A 21,272-nucleotide genomic window follows, 5' to 3' on the forward strand; every position below is an offset into this window, starting at 1 on the left:
TGAAATCTGTTGCAAATTATCCTAAACAACAAGATTTCAGACTTGTATGCTGATTTTTTTAATCATTTTGATTTTTTTAAAAACTCTTTGTGTAGACAACAACAATCGACTTTTATGTGCCTTCGTAAACCACACTTGGTTTATATTGCGTCAACTGAATCACTGAAAAGTTGTAAATAATTGGCGATCTAACGCAAAACATAAACGATCGGTGAGACATCTGGATTTTGTTTTTGAACTAAGAAAATGATGATAAACTCAAAAATAAATCACGTATATTTTACTTCCGGGCTTTCCAAGGTAGTTCTCACATGCAGGAACCATGCATTTTTCAACTTGTTTTTGACTGTGCTCTCGAATTTCCTTCTTTGATTCAACCATTGTCAATATTTATCCAGTTTTCTCAAATGAAAAAGGTGAGCAAATAACATGTTATATATGAAATTGCGCAGAATCAAATTTCTTACAAACTCATTGCAATCAAATAATCGTTTATGATTGTAATTTATAAAAAGAATTACAAACTTTCCATAAGCTCACATTGCAAAATTTAAAACCATCATCACTTTCACCGCAGCGCCTAGGTGTAGATTTGTACGTTAGAACGCCAATATCGCACAGTCCTAGCTGTCATAACATGTGGAAACGAGGGGTTACTCAAAGTTTTTGAATGATTTTAATATTACTTTTTTGGAGGTGAGCTTTTATCTTTGTGATCGCACAAATCACGTAAGAAAGTAAACAAAATCTAACAAAAAATGCAAAACTTGTGATTTACTTGAAAGAGTAATTGTTAATATACAATTATATGAAATTACGGTAGTAGTTTAAGATGAAATAGTCCAGAAATTGGGAAAAAAATTGAATAGACAAGGTGGACTTTATGCCTATCACTGTATAATCCGGAGGTACAGAAAATGTTAGGTACTGAAAATAGAAGTATTTCATCAAATAGTAGAAAATCATTCTGGATGAATTCGCGAACATTCTTTTTACACACACTGCTAATGAACCTCAGTCACCAATTTATTCCATCTCGAGTTACCTTTTCTGTCTTTTTTCATTTGATAATTGAAATTTTTTGTAATAACAAGTGTGTCATTAGTAGCGATACTAAATTCATGTCACGTTTTTCGCCACACGCACTAACAAACAGTTGTGTGTGGTTTTGTTCTCCTCGCTGTGGGCGTTGTTCGTGCTAAGTGTGTTTTCGTTTGTCTACAACAAAGGTCGCGGAACAGAGTTTTCTCCGAAAGTGCATCTTTCGGGTGCTTGGACAGTGTCCGAAATCGAAGAACTGTTTGCCAAAAATGGTTGCTTTGTAAAAAAAATGGGTGGGTTATATCTATGATATAACGTTCCGATTCATTAAGATAACGGGTGTTAAATAAAAAATGAGATTTTTTTCAATACCTTTAAGTAACTCAAATAAAGAGCGTAAAATTTTCTTTCTCCAAGAAAATTGCTCTTTGGGCTCCCTAGAAACAGTAGGCGTGTTTGGTTTTGCTAGTTTGAATTTAGTCAAAGCAAAGATGGCGTCGAAACAGCACGTGCTCCTCGAACGCATTGTACGGTTCTACGAAACGCATTTCCAGCAAGGAAAAAAGTTCACGGTGGCACATTTTAAGGAAAAAAATGTACCTGTCAGTACGGTATATCGTATCCTGGGTTCCCTGAACGTAGAGCGGAAGGTCGGAAGTGGTCGTCCGGTGACGATAATGACGAAGCAGAGGAAAACATCGTTAAAGAAGCTGTTTGACAACAAGGACGCAACCAGCCTGTGTGACGCCGGTCGGAAATATGGCTGCTCCCACGCATTCCTTCCATTCCATCCATCGGACCCTCAAGATGGAAGGAATCGTCTGCAGGAAGAAGACGAGGTCGCCGGAGTACACGGAGGAGCAGATTGAGACGGTTAAATCACAGTGTCGGTGGATGACCAAAAAATACCGCGGGACGTCTTTCGTTTTGGACGACGACGGCTATTTTCCGCTGTCCAAAACGCATATTCCAGGAAATGATAATTACTACTCCAGCGACAAGTCATCCACATCGCCTGAAGTGAAATACAAGTTCAAGCACAAGTTTGAAAAAAAGGTTATGTTGTACATCGCCATTTTCGACCGGGGCATTTCAAAGCCTTGGTTTAAGCCGAGAAGAGTGCCTCGATAAAATCCTGCTGCCGTTCCTGATCGAGCATCACGCGGATGGGAAGTACGTCTTCTGGTCAGACAAGTTGTCTTCCCATTACGCCAAGAAGACGCTGGCGTATCTTGAGGAGAAAGTGCCCTTGTGTATAAAAACAATTGGAGGGCCAAGGACACGAAACAACTGACTACAAGAATCCTGAATTGTATCCGGAAAATGGACGTAAGTGCCGTACAATGTTCTTGTGAGAGCATCGCGACAAAGTTGCGTCGAACGGCAGACCACGGCCCTTACTCAAATATTCAGTGACATTTTTTTGAAGAAAATACATTATGTTATTAATAAAAAATACTGAAATCGATGAAGAAAAAAAAATTTTTTTTTAATATGTGATTGAAAAAATTCTCATTTTTTATTTAACACCCTTTATGTTCGAGTTATAAGCATTCGAAATCTTTCATTTTTTCTTATATGTTCTGTGTTGAGGTTTTCATTTTAACCCCCCCCCCCCCCCCTATATTCGGGTTGGACTTAATCCCACGTCAAAAGCATAATAAGGGTGAAGATATTATGTTCTGACCGGACCTATTATGCCATTAGGCAAAGGTCATTCTGAATTGATTGACCGCCCATAACGCAATCTCTCAAATGTACCCCAGACGCGGTCAATCGATTCGTATTGAGCCCCAGTTGATGCTGTGCTGTGCTCAGATAAAATTTCAACTCTCCCTGCTCTAAATTCATTTTCTGGACTGTTTCATTTCATGGTACTTTGGCAGGACCAGGTCCTTTAACCTCTTTTTTATGATGTCCCGTCTCCTACCCCATCAGAGGTTTTAGCAAGACGAGTTATCTAAAATATATCTTTCTTTCAACATTGAATCTAGTTTGACAAAAAAAAGTAACTTATATACATAGATATAAATCGAAAAAAAAATTGTTTTATTCAAAAGGCAACCACGTATCCAGCCCGAGAGCCGATACTGTCTTGACAAGGCCCTTGAAGACTATTGGTGCTCTAAAATATAGTCCAATCGGCAGCCTAGTTTTGGATTGACAATCCGGCGATGTCGAGAATTTTTCCTTTTCGAATAATTCCTAGACCGGCCCTTAGAAAACTTCACTTTATATCCTTTATATCTCTCAAGCACTAGTCTCAAACTTTTATAAGCCTTTTTTGAAAACTAATACAAAGTAAAAATAGTCCATCATCATCTAGATCACGAGACATAAGAGCAAATTACGTATCGCTAAAAAGGCGGTTTTAGAACCCCCTCCCCCCTATGTAACAATAAGTAACGCAAGACAAACCCTCTTCCCTCTTAAGTTACGTAACGCTTACATTATCTGCACACAAATTTAAAGTCGTGTGGAAAATTTTCATAATTATTTAGCTTTTTTAAGTAATGAAAATACCAACGTATAAAATCAGACATCTGCCCAGGCCGGAATTTGTTATATGCAAGTGTTGACTTCGGAAGAATTTTTGACAAGTTCATCGAATTTCGGACAGAGACGGAAAATTAATGTATGGCCATGGAAACATGGGCTGGTATAAATTGATGTTGATTTACACAAAAGTAACCACTCCTTGGTTCAATGCAGCAGTTTCTGTCGTTACATTTCACTACTTGCAAAAGGTACCGGAATGTCCTTACGTAACGAGCAAACCACTCGGCTTCATATCGTATTAATTCCGCTTCATCGATTTGAGAGTTGGCGGACTAAACATATTCTGCTTTGACGGGATATCGATCAATCGCTAGGTTATTCCACACATCAGCTAACGATTTCCCTGCATACTCAAAACATTTCGTTTCCATTTCTGAGTTCCTTATTTTGAGTTTTTCCCCCAAGTGAGATCCCTCATTACCATGAGGAAGTATTGAATCTGCTAACTCCCGGGAAAGAGGAGCCATCCGACGTTCAACTCGGTTGAAAGCGCTGCGTCCTGGAGCATTTGTAGCATCGAATATTGCATCACGATTCAATTGATAAAAATGATAAATCGAAAATATTTATGACCTTTTAAAAACGAGGGTTCTCGTCTGATCATCCATCCTCATTAATTATGATCACTGGTTTGATTATTCCTTGATACTAAATAATCATCAATTCAGACAGCTCGCACACCTTTTCAAAATCGAGCCTATGCGAAAATGCGTTTGATGAACAGTGCCTTCCTAAACGAAATGCAACAACCATCGGACCACTGTATTCCACTGCTTCAGTTTGACCAAGCTTTTTTTTTTGCATCCTGCAATAACAAAGAGAATGGGCTTATGTTTGGCAGCCGTGACAAATTCATGGTCCGGTAAATTAACGGGTATTCAAGATGCATTAATCGGTGCCTGCTTATTGGCTGCTTTTAAGTCCATTAGTGCACCCGGGTGTTCGGGTTCGATTCCCGCTATGGCCGAGGGGTTTTTCTCAGAGAAATTTCCTTCGACCTGCACTGTGGACACGCGTATTCTAGAGCCTGCCCCTCGAAATACATTCAAGGCGTGTTATTTGGCTTAAGAAATCTCAAAAGTATTTATAACTGACGCTAGTTAATGCATACGTTGAGATGGCAAAAGTTCCACAGGGAACGTTAACGCCATTCAAGAAGAAGTCCATTACAACACGTGCTTTATCATCTTGGCTCAGGAAACACATCTCGTTCGGTCCCGTAATCGATGCTAGCTGAAAAAAGGAATTTTGTTTCGCAACAGTTTCGTAACGGCTAGCTCCCCTCCCGCTATGTCACATCAAGTAACGTAACCTCAACCCCCCTTCTCACTTTCCTCTCGTTAGGTTTTTTTTTTGTTGCCGACGCCAATTGCATATTTGAAAAAAAATCCAAAAATACATAGTGAAAGTATTAATAACAACTTCAGAGTGCGTGTGTCTAACTAGTTTCTGCTTAGACGGGCTGTTCGGTTGCTTGCAGAAACGATCGATCTAGCAATACGGATAAAACTGAAGGCTCAAGGCCGAGAGGGAAAATTAAATTTTCTAAATTGGTCTTTTTCAAAGCTAGAAGTGAGTGAACTGCAAATGTTAAAAACTCTATGGTTGAACACATACACTCTCTTTCCTTCTCTCTCTTTCTCCCTTTTTCTGTCTCTCTCTCTCTCTTCTCTCTCTTTCTATTTTCTCTCTCTCTCTTCTCTCTCTTTCTATTTTCTCTCTCTCTATCTCCCTTTTTTTCTCTCTCCCTCTCTTTTTCTATTTTCTCTCTCTTCGAAATATACAAATGGCTTCAAGCCCGAGAGTTTAGGTCAGGTTTCCCCAATTGACCTTTTTCAAGGGTAGTGGCGAATGAACATTCCCGAATGAATGTTCAAATGCAAAGTCCCAATAAAACAAGCCAAAAAGAGTAAGAAGCCAGAACTATGTAGAAAAAGACGGGTGAGTAATGTCGGGGACATAAACGAAGAGACGTAGGACTACACCAAGGCTGTCAATTTGAATAACTTATCGAATATCCAAATAGTTTTTCCGTACCTCTCAGCAAAATTGCATCTCCAATACTCCCAAAAACATGTTTCCCAAACAAATAATTCACAAATTATACTATTCAACATATTCCGCAGACCGAAAACAAAAAAAAAACGAAATAGATTGTGTTGTTGGTAATTACAACAATGAACACAGCTCTTGCATTCGGAAACTTTCTACTTTCCATCCGGCTTGCAATGTGCTGTACTTTGACGCCACTCTTAATTCGAAATTTGTAAAAACTGAATGATCCATCTGAAAGACCCCAACCAGCAGTAAGCTAAAAATACGTCTTAACACGTTGAGTGTCATGTCCGTCATCGGTGACTAACACTGAGCTTTCCGTTCATGCCGTGTCAGTCACCGGTGACGGGACAGTATAAAATATTATAATAAAGGTAAAAATAGATTTTTTTTCCAGAAAACTTTAATGATTTTTATTGACACGTTGAGTGTCATGTCAGTGAACGAGCTTCCCATTACGGTCGTGTCAGTCACCGGTATGTAATAAAAATGTCAGTCACGACCTGAACGGAAAGCTCGGTGTCAGTCACCGATGACTGACATGACACTCAACGTGTTAATAAAAATCATTAAAGTTTCCTGGAAAAAAATCAATTTTTACCTTTATTATCATATTTTATACTGTCAGTCACCGGTGACTGACACGACTTGAACGGAAAGCTCGGTGTCAGTCACGAGCTGAACAGAAAGCTCGGTGTGTTATATAAATATTTCCATCGAGTACATTCTAATTTGCCAATATTGCGCTTCGCATTTGCTGTACACGATACTGGCGCACGCGTAGCCTGACGGAAAAAAAAATTTTTTTTCGAAGTGTATATAATATAATCAAGTCCAAAACTATATATAATCGAATCACATATAATCGAGTCTGTATATAATCGAGTCCGATCTGTAATGATATGTGTGCAAAACGACAATAACTCTTGCATGTTGAAAAAATACACGTTTTTTTCGACCGTCCAGAAATAGATAAGTGATACAGGTCGGACTCAATTATTATTATTCGATTATATATGAATCGATTATATACAATTTTAGATTCAATTACATACAGTTCGATTTTTTTTTTCATTTTTCGAATATTGCTTATTTCAAGAACAAATGTACTATTCCAAAGTTAAGATGAAAATTAATTGGTTACAGTAAAGTAAATACCGCGATTTTCGAAGATTTATTTAAATTCAAGAATCGCCAGGAATTGTTTAAAATGATATTGCAGCGAAATTAAACAAGATAGAAATTGGGTTTTGAAGAACAATCTGTAGAGCAATCAGAGAACTTTAATGTGGTTGATAGAAATAATCATGTTTAATATCCTTTTTTGAGATAAAATTCATTATAGCACTTCCACTAAATTCTAAGTTTTTCACTTCCGAAGTGTTATTTAAATCCAGTAATTTTGACGTTTCATAACTATATCTTGTACTAATTTTTCTTGTCTTTCAAGTGGAAGTAACAGAATCGTCTTTGTTTTTTTTTATTTATTTACAATGATTCATCATCCCATTGAGAGATCCGATCTAATTCACAACTTTTCGCCAATAAACACGATCCATGGCTGAGGTTCCCCAACTCCCGGCTGCATCGATTCTTGCCAAGTCCTGCTCCACTTGGTCCAACCACTGGTCCAATCGTCTCACGTAGCATGCTTTTGAAAGTAGTACCAGTTTAAGTCAACAGAGTTAACAGAGATAACTCTGTCATTGTTAAAATACGAACATATACGTAGAAGGATTTTTCTCGTCAAATATGATCCTCTATTACAATCTGAAAGACTCCGGATATTTTTTGTGAGAAAGGTGCTTTCAGACTTTAAGGGGATGAGTAAAAATTTAAATTCTTCTTTTATATTCGAAAAATGAAAAAAATATTAAAACGAATAAAAAAATTATGGCTAAATTATATACAGGATTTGATTATATACAGTGAAAAGAAATTGGAGACTGTATATAATCGAGTCCGTCCTGTGATTGAAAAGGGCAAAACTTTTAGAACACAGTGAATATGATTGCGAATATGACAACCTGAGGATGCGCTACTACTTTTCAACTATACACATGACGTTCTCGTAACATAATCTGCTGGGAAACAGATAGAACTTATTCATTTGTGGTCAAGTTAGCGGCTCTGGATTTATATGCAGCAGATGTATTTCTTATTAACATATTTTGCATGGAAGCGTAAGTCTGTCGTTTTCATCGAAAAACCGTTTTATCAATAGGCAACTGCATCCAATCCGGGCAATGCCGTTTTAGCGTAGCTTCACGAGCACTTCCTGCGACCGTTATCCGTTAAATCTTGACAACTTTCTAAAATAATGTCAAACAATTATGGCATTACTAAGGCGTAAACGAGCGTCAGAGCCAATCATCACTGACACAGAGCCAATCATTATAATAATTACGAGACTGAAATCAAAATTACGACACCCCACAAAAAGGCGGGTACTTTCCGTTACTCAAAATACGCGTATGTGTTCTCTCCCAAACCAGACCATGCTAAATGACTTATAATTATCAGCTACTGGTGCCACCGGGGCGTTAATTATCCTATTTTCGTTGCTTAATGAACAGCATCCGCTCTCGGCGAGTACTCCCAGTGTTTGGAACCAACGAAAAACCCCTCGTTCCACATGTTGTAGCCATGTGTAGCCATCAGCATTGGTCAACTTGGCTAAAATGAAAAGATCCGTTCCAGCAGAATTATCGCATTCAACCGAGTGCCAAAGAGGGGACCAAACATCGCTCTCCGACACAACGACTTGTTAAATCATAAAAATAATTAACTCAAATAGACCAGTCCCGCAGCGAGGATTTGTGTGTGAACGTTGTCGAAAAGTAACGCTATTTCTCCCCGCTTGTGTGTCTTGCAGTGATTTCGTCCCCGGGCGCGGAATTTTGGCCGACGGCGTGTTAATTGGTAAATCGGTGCGACAACGACTCTCCAAAGTGGCCACATCGAAAAACAACATCACTTGGGCATGAAGTAGATTGCAGGGCGTTTCCGAAAAGTGATGAAACTTTGGCCACGAGACTGATTTCCTAATCGAGAACATCACTGCAGACGCGCCGTAAAATCCACAGGTAAGTCCGACGTTGTTCCTGTTTTTTCCTTCACACAAACGCACGCGGTTTAACCTACTGTATTTATCTTCTTCCTTCGTATCTTTGTTTCCGATCTTCATGGCAAGTCAAAAACGACAGCAAATAAAGAAAAGTAAACAAAACCTCATGCTATCACCTCGTAAAAAAGGCTCGAAATGGCTTGTTACGTACGTGGAACCTGAACCACCAACACCAGCAACCGCGTTGGTTGCTCTGGCCGAAGCCATAACTTCGCATTTACTACGGCACCCTCGGTTTGGGTTTCAATATTCTTCCTCTTGCTCCTTCGGCCCTCCGCGTGCGTCCCGTTTCACAAGCCGGTCCGAGAGTTAGTCCTTTTCCTCTTCTTTGCTTTGGGAGTAGAAAAATTTATGACCTATCCCAGTGGCCACCACACTCAACTCTCGGGCTGGCTGGGAAAACAAAATATATGACCGATGCAAGAAGGACGAAGGAAACCGTTGCGAGCGAGCGAGCTGCTGCTGTGGAAAGAGAAACGAAGGAGTTTTACGGCCACTAATTGATTATTTGTTGCTTTTGCGGGTATCACCAAACCCGGCTACCCAACAGGAGCTAGAGGAGCGAGGAGGGAGGAGGGCGTACTTCCGTCTCCCGTGTGGCTCCGTAGCCAGATGGCGTGCGTCGACAAATTAGAACTCCGACAACAGCTTGTTGGAATGCTTATCAGCGCTGGAATCTATACTGCGTGTTTTGCTTCCAATGTTTATATTTCCGGACGGACACCTTGTCCTGCCACACATTTTAAGAGATTTTGAAGTCCATTTTCATCGCAACCAGCAGAACGAGTTCATTACATAGTTATGCGCCTCATCAGTTCGACCCTCTCACGAACACGTCGTCACTTCAATGGGAAACGCAATCAAAAGTTCCTCTGTTTGCCGCTACGCTTGATTTGAACTAAATATAAAAGATCGGACTAACTGTCGTCGCGTTATTATAAAGTTTAATTAGTACTCAGACGGCGAGCTGAGGCTGGGCTGTATTTCATTTCATCGCATCTCGTCCCTCTTCGCGCTCTTCATCTTCAGAGCACACGGCGAATTAAATCGAGATTCGTCACGGCTATCTTTCACATTCTGTGCTTAGTTCTTTGTCCGACTCGTATCATTCCTTGAACTGACTAATTAACATTCATGAATTCGGCATTGATTGACTGCCGATGCTGCAGGGCCTCGCCGTCTACCACCCTGGCTCTGTGTCCTGGAGTCATACCGAGATCAAGACTCGCCTCAGGGGGCTCTTTTGAAACAAGAAACCAAAAGCTACCGCAACTGAACTGTAAACTGGATCGCGCGTTCCCCTATTTACAGTCGCCGTAAATTTGCACCCCTTTTGTGAGCCGTTACCATTATTGTTATTTTTTTCGCTATATTTCAAACGATTCCAATTTCACCCATTTGTGTGCACTATCCCTAAGACAACGCAACTTCCGTTAAAATAAAGAGCACAATCCCTCCGCTGAAGCAAGCTCCGTGCGTCGTATCTCGCTTTGTCTTGATGAGAACACAGAACAAAAAGCGGTCCTCGTCCTCTTTGCTGTCGGCTTCCAGCGCATCTCCGTCATCCGTTGCCCCCTATTTTTTGCTTGCAATTTTTGCAGATTTTCGCCAATTTTCTACCGCGCCGTGTTCTACTCACTGTCTCCTTCATCCTGGTTGCAATGTGTTTGAGTGGAAGGAAGAGTGAACGAGAACGAGAGAGAAACTGCGAAAGAGAGTGATTGTTTTGCATGTATTTTCGCAAGGATTAAAAAGTATATCCTTTCGGGTGGTGGTGGTGTGTGTATATGAGCGAAATTGGTTCGACCTGGCTCGGTGACAGGATACTGACTGAAGGAGTGAACGCAAGCGGCAAGTGAATGTCCCTCTGGCTATGCATACACCGGGCTGATGAGATGCCCCGGTACACTGGGGTGTTCAATTCGAGAATCAATTCGCAATGCAAATTTCGGAAAATTTAAATATTGAATGCTTTTGTAGAAATTCATCAAGACTATCTGCTTTTTTCCTGTCAAATTCTACAAGAATAAACTGAAATGCTTAACAACATTTAAATGTGTCTGTCAAATAAAAGATTGAAAAATATTTTCGTGATTATATACAAAATATAACAGGTATTTTGTTGTATCGGGGTTCATAACATTCAAAGCCTCTTTTTAGTGTGAGAGTTCAATAGTGAATTCTGTAAATTTTTCTCCAGTAGAATTTTGACACTTCCTAGCGAACCTTGCCAGAAAATTTCACCTGCCCCAGGTCTTCTTAACACCGGAGAGGGACTAAGTTCTGCGGAATGGACAAGCTCCTATTTAGTACCGTCCAAGGGATGGTCGAACAATTGCGCAGACTCTACGGATGGCCGACTTTCGGATGCCGGCCAATACGTTCTCCATATTCAGCACATTTAACGCTTCCAGAAGGCAATTGCGGCACGCTTGTTTTGAATCCGTTGCTCCAAATCCCCAAATCATCTTCGCCATGGAGGTTCACGTTTTTCACGGAGATGTTTGAGCAGTCCACCTCTTGGCCATACACGGTAGAATCTTTCCAAACTTTCAGCAGTAGTTTCACGTGTGGAAGGACGATCACTACTTTCAATTGAACATTTCATTCGATTTCATTTCTCCAAACTGGATTTTCCCGCACCGTCTTTCAATAAAAATGGAATTAAGAAAGGCATGTGAGTCTAAAAACCAGCACCGACAACTGATTACGCCTGCTAGCATACTGCACATTCTTTCACATCGTCATTTCCATTAGTTTCAGTGAATACGGTTCGAGCTCCAACGAAATTTTCATTCGAAATAAGCCACTTTCATTCGATATAAAAACCTTTCATTTTCATTTGACGATTTGATACTTTCGCTTCGGTGTGAAAAATAAAAGAAATGGACGTGATGCGAAACGAGACTGTATGAAGATAAAGGTGAAGTCTTTAATGAGCGTGTAGAGACAGTAGCACTATTGTCAGTCTGCACGAGTTTGCAGCAAATTGAAGGGCGATAGGCTCATCATTGAGTGACGATGTGTCAAATGAAGTGGAATTGTGATTTTGCTGGTGATCACCACATAATCCATCGCTTTGTGGAACTAATAGAAGTGTGTCTTCTGGCATTCGTCTCGTCTCGTAGACGCAGTGTTCTTTCGGATCGTTGATGACTACTGCTTGAGTGTGTCAGCTCTCAGCTTCGGTATGTAAGGTATACATGTATCGATATGATGATGATGATGGTCCCACCTCTTTCCCCTACAAAGGCTTGAGCGGGACGAGTTATCTTATTGATAATAATTGAGTTACTGAGTTTATTACATCATACTAACCAGTGAGCACATTAAATTGAAAAGAAAACGGACTGGTTATCCCGCAGACATAGATTACTAATCGATAGAACAATGTAAGCCTTTGTCTAAAGTATTCATTCCATGGCATGTCGAGAGAATTTCCAACCCGGGAAGACCCTAGACCGATCGGGAATTGAACCCAATGCCTATGTCAGTATTAGCCATGAATTTCCAAGGGAAATCCCGCTTTATCAGATCCCCGGCCACGGCCTGCAATTGCGATCGTTTCCGAGTTCTAGTAGCTGAGCAAACCCAAGCCTTATTCTAGCCGACACTTCAGGCCCATCACTTCACATATCCCAAGGCATGTCAAGAAAATTTCCAACCCGAAAAAATTCTTGACCGATCAGGAATTGAACCCAATACCTATGTCAGCATTAGCCTAGAATTTACAAAGGAATTCCCGCTTCACTGGATACCCGACAACGGTCTGTTAATCGTTTTCGAGACCAGACAGCTGAGCAAACCTAAGCCTAATTCCAGCCGATACTTCAGGCCCTACATTCAACCTGGGGTATAAACGTGTCAACCTGAATCTGCAATGAGATCCGCCACAACACAGAAAAATCTTGATATAATTATCTGTTGAGAAGATGAATTTACAAGTATTCCGATTGAGCTATCCCTAGCTTACCTCAGGTTTCCACATTAAACCCCTTGGAATGACTTTGTTTTATTCGATCAAAAATTCTTTTGCTTTTGTTCAATCTCACGTTTCTCTATGTTTGCCAACGCGCGCGGGCTCAAACTATTGCAGACTTCACAATAATTTTTTAAATTTAATTGAATAACTAAGATATATATAAAAGCAAAAAAAAAAAAAAAATACCATCATCACCATAGTCTTGACAAGAAAAATACACGGACACACATACACTCAAAAGACAATAATTTCCTCGTTTTATGAAATAATGAAATAATGATGATGATCACCTCAAAAAGTTTGAGCAGTACGAGTTCTCTTGTTGATCTTTATGTAACAATTATTAAAATAACCAGTAAGCACATTGAAGTAAAAAACAAAACAAACGGACTGGTTATATTACAAACATAGATTCCTAATTGAAGAACAATTTATGTTATCAACTTAACGTATTTAACCCATGGCATGTCGAGAGAATTTCCAACCCGGGAAGACCCTGGACCGATCGGGAATTGAACCCCATGCCTATGTCAATATTAGCCATGAACTTACAAGGGAAATCCCACTTTATCAGATCCCCGGCCACGGCCTGCATTTGCGATCGTTTCCAAGTTCTGGTAGCTGAGCAAACCCAAGCCTAATTCTAGCCAATACTTCAGGCCCATTACTTTACATATCCCAAGGCATGTCAAGAAAATTTCCAACCCGAAAAAATCCTTGACCGATCAGGAATTGAACCCAATACCTATGTCAGCATTAGCCTAAAATTTACAAAGGAATTCCCGCTTCACTGGATACCCGACAACGGTCTGTTAATCGTTTTCGAAACCAGACAGCTGAGCAAACCTAAGCCAAAGTATCCAGTGTAGGATTGGGCGATCTCGGATCGATTTTTCGAAGATCGATCTTTTCCATTCCGATTTCCTGTTTGTTTGATCGAGAAAATCGATTCTTTCGATTTTCGATTTTTTGCGATATGGGAAAAACTTTTTGTAGATCCGTGGTTCAGTATACATCGATTTTAATCTCACCAATGACCATCTAGAATATTTTTTAAACATAAGGTCAACATTTGAATCGACGGGGTCTTCGTAGCCTAATTGGTTGCGTGTCCGCTACTAAGCGAACGATCATGAGCTCATAACTCAGGGCCCCTCAACTGACCATCTTAGTGTGTTATTCTAGCTACTATGTCCACGCAACAATCATCATGTGTCGGTAATCCCAGTCCCTTACCGCTCACATTTTCGGTCTGCTGCATCGGTAATTGGCACTATGAATAACGCAACAAAGGAAGCCTCATATCAACAGTCCCGCTGTGGACAGCCCAACTGTGAACATTCGAACAATAGCAATATTCTTACGCTGAATAAAGGCGACATGTGTTGTGCATCGATAGAATAGGAATTCTCTTGCGCCTAGACGGCTACTGTGTTATAGATAAAAAAACAAGGAGGCGATCTGGCGTAGCGGTAACATCTATACCTCTCACGCTAAGGGTCACGAGTTCAATTCTCACTCCCGACATTCTTCCGAAATGGAAGGTAAAAGTGACGAACCAGCCAAATGTGTTGAAAGTCACTATAATACAGAAATAAAAAAAAAAATAAAAAAATAAAAAAACAAATGTTTATCGATAGATAGCGATACTCTTACGCCTCAAAATGGTAACAGTGTAATGTACAACAAAAGTTATCTTAAGATAAAAAATGTACACGAATGAATTCGGCTCTGTTACAGCTGAATTGCAAAATGAGCCTAATAAAATAAACTGTTGGGATAAAAAAAAACATTTGAATCGCTTCTTCTACTATTCAATTCTGTACAAATGCTAACCGAGACAGAACTAATGGCAGCAACTGAGGGGATTTGCTGTCACCAGTGGCTCAAAGGATCACTGAACTAGATGTTGACATCAGTTCCAGGCGAAAGATTATTCTTAACAACTGGAGCCAAGGCTGAAAATCTCTTTAATGAAAAAAGAAAAAAAAAACAGGAAGTGGATTATATCTGTGGTATAACCGCAAGGGTGACGTAGGACTATCGTTGATTTAGTGATCATTTGTTTTTAGTTGCATCTGAATCAATTCTGAATGAATGAATAAATGAATATAGGGGGGACTTCGAAAACGAGAGCGTTACGTTGGAGGCACAATATTCAGCAAAAGAAGCAATCACACAAAAGTTGTATAATACATAATACATTGCTTGTATTGTGATATGATTTGTATTTCATTTCCAAAAGACAAAATATCTGTTGCATCAAATCAGTCTACATAATTTTTGCGTTCGCTTATCCTTTCTCACAACACCCATTTCTTGTTTGGGAAATTGTTGAGTAAACATCGTTTGCCAGTGTGCATAGAGCGGAAATTCCTTCTTAAGATTCATTGCACCTCTAATAAATTGCCGAAAGACATGGTCTTACGTTGATCGCACTTGATTGAAAAATCACAAAACCAAATGTAGTTGGTCGCAGTATTATATGGATAGAAAACGTTAAAATAAACTCTTTCGCTTGAATGCAATTTTCAATTCCAAGGGAACCTGGCAGATTATTTTTCAGCAACGATGATATCTTTCCGGAATCTTCTCGATGCTGGATGGTAACTAAACGAATAGAGTTCCGCGCGTGTATGTGTGTATGTGGTGGCTGCTCCGATGTCTCAAGCGGAACTGTTTTTCGATACTGATTTTCTCTTGGTCGCCTTTTCAGTGGCATCACTCCCCAGGCTCTTGGTGACACCGTCCATCAGCGCTTTCATGATGAACGAAGCGAGCGGCGCTCGCTTATATACCGATTGGTGATTTCAATAGCCTGTTTTGAAAGCAATTTTAAGGCTATTGAAACAAGTTTTTTGATCAAAAAGAAACAAGTATATGACGCGTAGACATTTTATCTTTCCAATGAAGTGTTTATCATGCCATTTCGTTCAGTTGTTTAGGAGCTATTAACGCTCAAAATCTCGGTCTCCGGCGTAACGCTTTCGTTTTCGAAACTTTGATTTTACACCCCGGTAGAGAAATGAAAGACGTAGTCCTACGTCACAAACTGGCGCCAAAATCAAGAATCGGCTTCGTCTAAATGGCAAACGTATGGCTCGACTGGCTTTTACGGAACCGTTGTCAGCTGAGTTACGGACAGCTATCAGTTGTTGAATTAACAGGAATGCTTAACACTAAACCTACCACGAGGGGTCAAATGACCCATTTTAAGTTTTTAATCAAAATTTTCTTGCAAATTACATTGTCACAACATAATTTGCCTTGATTCTTGTATTCTTCAGTGTTTATATTTGTTATTTTTTTTACTGAGAAATATAAGTAATCTGCCCTAACTACCACAACCGTGCCAACATTCATATGATAGCAGAATGATTTGTATGTGTGGTTGTAATACAAAACTATTGCATTACACATTTTTGCTATCGCTTTATATATTTTGTTGTGTTTGTGAATGAATAGTGATTGATTAGAATTAATTGTATTGCTGACTATCCAAGCGAGCTAACAGTAACCATTCCAAACTACAGTGCTATTTTGCGTGTCAAAAATTGTAATTTAATTATTTTGCTAATATTTGTTATCCTAGAAATGTCGAAATATACAGGTCCTCATATGATGGTATGAGGTAAAATCAGTTAAGACCAACCAGCCTTCTATAGGCCTTCCAAAAATTCGACGATCTGTGTGTTTTTCTTAACGTAGGACTACGGGCCATTTCACAAAACAGATAACGTTTTTATGGAAAAGGTTTAACATTAGTATCAGTAGCAAAAACAAAACAACCAAGATACAACGTTATATTTTTAAGAACACTTCGCACCTCACTAGCCAAAAATATTTGTTATAATTTCATTCTAATAAAATCATCAAAATTAACAGCAACTTTAATGGTGGATACATAATCTATTATAACAAGGCGAATAAATGTTTAAAAGGTCACTAACTAATCTCTGGTGATTAACATTTTAAGGCATGGGTTTCCAAATAAATCGTAGTACAATAGGGCATTATTATAAAAAAATTTGACATAGAACTATGTCTTTGATTTCTATATAGGGGGGGTCACTCTACGAAAATTGTAACGATTCATTAAAAGTTTTCAAACGCATATTAACGGGTGTTAAATAAAAAATGAGAATTTTTTCAATCACATATAAAAAAAAATATTTTTTTTTCATCGATTTCAGTATTTTTTATTAATAACATAATGTATTTTCTTCAAAAAAAAGTCAGTGAATGTTTGAGTAAGGGCCGTGGTCTGCTGTTCGACGCAACTTTGTCGCGATGCTCTCACAAGCACGTTGTACGGCAATTACGTCCATTTTCCGCATACAATTCCGGATTCTTGTAGTCAGTTGCTTCGTGTCCTTGGCCCTCCAATTGTTTTTATACACTAGGGCACTGAGTTAGCCAAAGAAATCCTCTATTGGGCGGTACTGGGGCAAGTTTGTTGGGTTACGATCTTTCGGCACGAACGGTATCTTTTTCTCCTCAAGATACGCCAGCGTCTTCTTGGCGTAATGGGAAGACGCCTTGTCCGGCCAGAAGATGTACTTCCCATCCGCGTGATGCTCGTTCAGGAATGGCAGCAGGATTTTATCGAGGCACTCTTCTCGATAGATTTGTTGGTTGATTGCCAGACCGCTCGGCTTAAACCAAGGCTTTGAAATGCCCCGGTCGGAAATGGCGATGTACAACACAACCTTTTTTTCAAACTTGTGCTTGAACTTGTATTTCACTTCAGGCGGTGTGGATGACTTGTCGCTGGAGTAGTAATTATCATTTCCTGGAATATGCGTTTTGGACAGCGGAAAATAGCTTTCGTTGCCAGAACGAAAGACGTCCCGCGGTATTTTTTAGTCATACACCGACACCGTCTCAATCTGCTCCTCCGTGTACTCCGTGGATTCCTTCCATCTTGAGGGTCCGATGGATCAATACGTGGGAGCAGCCATATTTCCGACCGGCGTCACGCAGGCTGGTTGCGTCCTTGTTGTCAAACAGCTTCTTTAACGATGTCTTCCTCTGCTTCGTCATTATCGTCACCGGACGACCACTTCCGACCCTCCGCTCTACGTTCAGGGAACCCAGGATACGATATACCGTACTGACAGGTACATTTTCTTCCTTAAAATGTGCCACCGTGAACTTTTTTCCTTGCTGGAAATGCGTTTCGTAGAACCATACAATGCGTTCGCGGAGCACGTGCTGTTTCGACGCCATCTTTGCTTTGACTAAATTCAAACTAGCAATACCAAACACGCCTACTGTTTCTAGGGAGCCCAAAGAACAATTTTCTTGGAGAAAGAAAATTTTACGCTCTTTATTTGAGTTACTGAAAGGTATTGAAAAAATTCTCATTTTTTATTTAACACCCGTTACTCAAAATCGGTATTGCGACATATTTTGTGTTATATACCATTGGATAGGAAATTTATCCAGGAATTTTTTGCTTGAAACACAAACTGAAAATATAGTAAAAAAGTTAAACAATTTGACGATTAAAATGGGTATATTTTTACGATTACACTAACCACTCGTTTTCCTCCCCAAAGCATCAAGCAATAATTTTGCCTACAGTTCGGCGTTAGCTCACAATATAAGTCGATATGTATCACGAATTATTCTACATTTATCGGACAAACAGGCATTTATAAGTTGGCAGAATCAATGGAGGGATGATCTTGGAAGATGGTTTTACTCTACTATCCCCAAAGTTCAATCAATTCGGGCTCAACTCACATCTTTATCGTATAGGTCTTGCTACTAACAATTTATGTAATTGTGGTCCAGGATGTCATAATATCGAGCATGTTTGGTTATGTAAAAAATGCAATTAATGAATTTAACTGGCTGCTGATTTAGGAGCTCGAAAGGATATACTCACGCATATCAGATTATGATAGCTTGAGTAGTCGCGATCTTGATATTATGTTCCCCATATATGTCTTTCTTAGAAGCTCGCTTCACTTTCTCGAATGCACTTGCCCATTCTCCTTTCCTTCTCCTTTCCTACACCCAAAGTTAATTTTTAGCACATGTTATGGCATCCTGATTTATTACATTAAATGAGCCGAAATATAACAGAAAAAGTTCTACTTCCCAATACGTGTATGTCATTTGTGTAATATATATGAGCAAACGAAACAGGAGACACATTTAAATGGAAGCATATGAAAGCTTTTCGTATAGTTTGCCAAATACACGGTCCAGACAGAGAAATATATATTCTCGTTCATGTTCTTCTTTGTCCTCTTAGAAAAATCTTTCCAACTTCATTTTATGATGAGGTGTAATATTATCAAGCTTTTATATATCAGCGCTGGCAGCTATATGGATAGCGTGGTTGTGTGAAATATCTTTGCATTCCAGCATGCCTTGGTTCGATCCCCGTTAACGTCGTCGTACATACAAACCTTTTTTTAAGCTTTTAAAACAGCACATTATTTGCGCATTTGACCCTCCAGCACACGAAATGGCATTATTTCTACCAAAGATGAAATGTTTTATATATTTATATATTCAATTTTAGCTCAATCGGACTTCATTTACTGGGTCGCAGACGTTAAATTTTGAGTTTTTTGAAAATCGAAAAATCACCGAAAATCGGGGTTTTCAAATTTTTTTTATGACGCCAAATGTCTTAAAATTGCATGACACGTCGAGATTTACAGTTACCTAAAAATTTTTTTTTTGGCAAAAATATGGAAAAACGACTGAGCGCCAAAAAAAATTTTTTTTAGAAGAACAGTAAATATCGACGTTGAGAGATTTTTCGATTTTCAAAAAACTCTAACTTTGACCGCTTCGTGCCACTCTTCCTTAAGTCCGATTGAGCTAATATTCTGCATAGGGTGTTTTTTCGAGGTGGTGAACATTTTTTATGAGGTAACTTTTTGGAATTCGAGATGACCACTTTCATTGGCACCCTAATATATACCTAACCCGATACAAGTTCATACAGGAAACGGTTTTTTGACGTGGGACTACGTCTAACCGGAATATATGGAGGGTAAAATGAAAACCTAAACACAGAACATGCAGGAAAAAATGAAAGATTTCGAATGCTTATAGCTCGAACATTTCGTACTGGATAGGAGAGATGTTTGCATCACTTGATAGGGAATATTTCTACGCATCTATCGCAACTAACAAAATGTTGTTTTTCATTAGATAAACAATTGAATAACTGTAAAATATTAGGCGTTATCTAAACGCCCTAACTGCATCGTTTTGATTGGCCCGATTTACGGTTTCCCTAACACAGCCATCAAAACCAAGCAGCCTTGGGGAAATCGGCATTGCAAATACATGAAAGTAGGGGGACTTTTGTTCTCATCGAAAAATGTTCCCTAACACAGACTTTAAAACCAAGCAGCGAAATCGGCATTGCAAGCACACGAAAGAGCCTAGAGGCGAGTGAACTGAAAAGTTTAAACCATCTTAAAGCCAAATAGAAGAAAAAGAACACACGAAAGTAGGGGGAGCTTTTGTTCCCACCGAAATGTGTTCCCTAATAGAGATTTCTAAACCAAGGTGCCTGGAGAAATCGGTATTTCAAATTCATGCAAGTCGGGGGTATTTTTGTTCCGACTGGAATGTGTTTCCCTAACACAGACTTCAAATCCATGAAGCGTGGGGAAATCGGCATTGCGAATTCATACAAATCGGGGGTATTTTTGTTCCGATTGAAATGTGTTTCCCTAACACAGACTTCAAAACCGAGGTTTCTGGGGAAATCGGCTCTGCAAATAAATGCAAACTGCGAGTACTTTTGTCCTCGCTTGCCTTTGTGCAGAGTGGAATATGTCTGTCCTAACATGATCTTCTAAACTTAGGAACCTGGGAAAATCGTGCAGCCACTAGAAGCGAATGAACTTCCCAGTTTCAAGTAAATTCGAGATTCGAGAAGTATGTACACTTTTGGGATGTAAACTTCAGAGGGAAATGTAAAATAAAATAATCGTTTGATAATTTTTTTTGTCTTTATTGGAAAGATTTTCAGCCTTAGGCTGGTTCATCAAACGTTTGATAATTCTTCCGTACATATATTTTGTTCTAATCATCATACCAAACGTAAAAGGTCCGTCATTAAATTTACTTGTAACGAAGAACAATCAATCACAATAAATGAATTGACTTTACACGGCATTTGTTCATTTTTTTCACTCACAGAGCAAATATATTGAACTCAATTGAATTTGGAAACTGTTTCATTCAATCAAGAATTTAATCAATACAAACGAATGATTGCTCAGCTAAGGTAGTTCCACGTGAACCTTGCGGTTATATCATAGATATAACACACTAATTTTTTTTTTTCAGGGCTTTTATTTGAAGTATCAAAAGAGAAAAAATACTGATTTTGAGCAATGAAAAAAATCAATTCAAAGGCAATTACTACACACAATCACAGTCCTATGTCAAGATCCCGTCCGTGCCCCTTGACACAGACTCATCAACTTTTTTAACTCTTTCTGGTCGTTTGTCTGTTCTCAGCCA

The 21,272-nt window shown here is 39.3% G+C and overlaps 1 protein-coding gene across 6 annotated transcripts in view; it reads left to right on the forward strand.

Moving 5' to 3' along the window:
• LOC129764641 (uncharacterized) overlaps nt 1-21,272 on the forward strand; it is an 83,631-nt gene that overhangs the window by 23,271 nt on the left and 39,088 nt on the right. For 5 of the 6 annotated variants that reach the window (XM_055763912.1, XM_055763910.1, XM_055763914.1 and 2 more), the window contains exon 2: nt 8,531-8,741. The exons of the other annotated variant lie outside the window; for it this stretch is intronic. The gene's annotated coding sequence lies outside the window, so the exon portion shown is untranslated. The remainder of the gene's footprint in view (nt 1-8,530; nt 8,742-21,272) is intronic. 6 annotated transcript variants of the gene reach the window in all.

This window comes from Toxorhynchites rutilus, chromosome 2, assembly GCF_029784135.1.
Source record: "Toxorhynchites rutilus septentrionalis strain SRP chromosome 2, ASM2978413v1, whole genome shotgun sequence".
Lineage (NCBI taxonomy): Eukaryota > Metazoa > Arthropoda > Insecta > Diptera > Culicidae > Toxorhynchites > Toxorhynchites rutilus.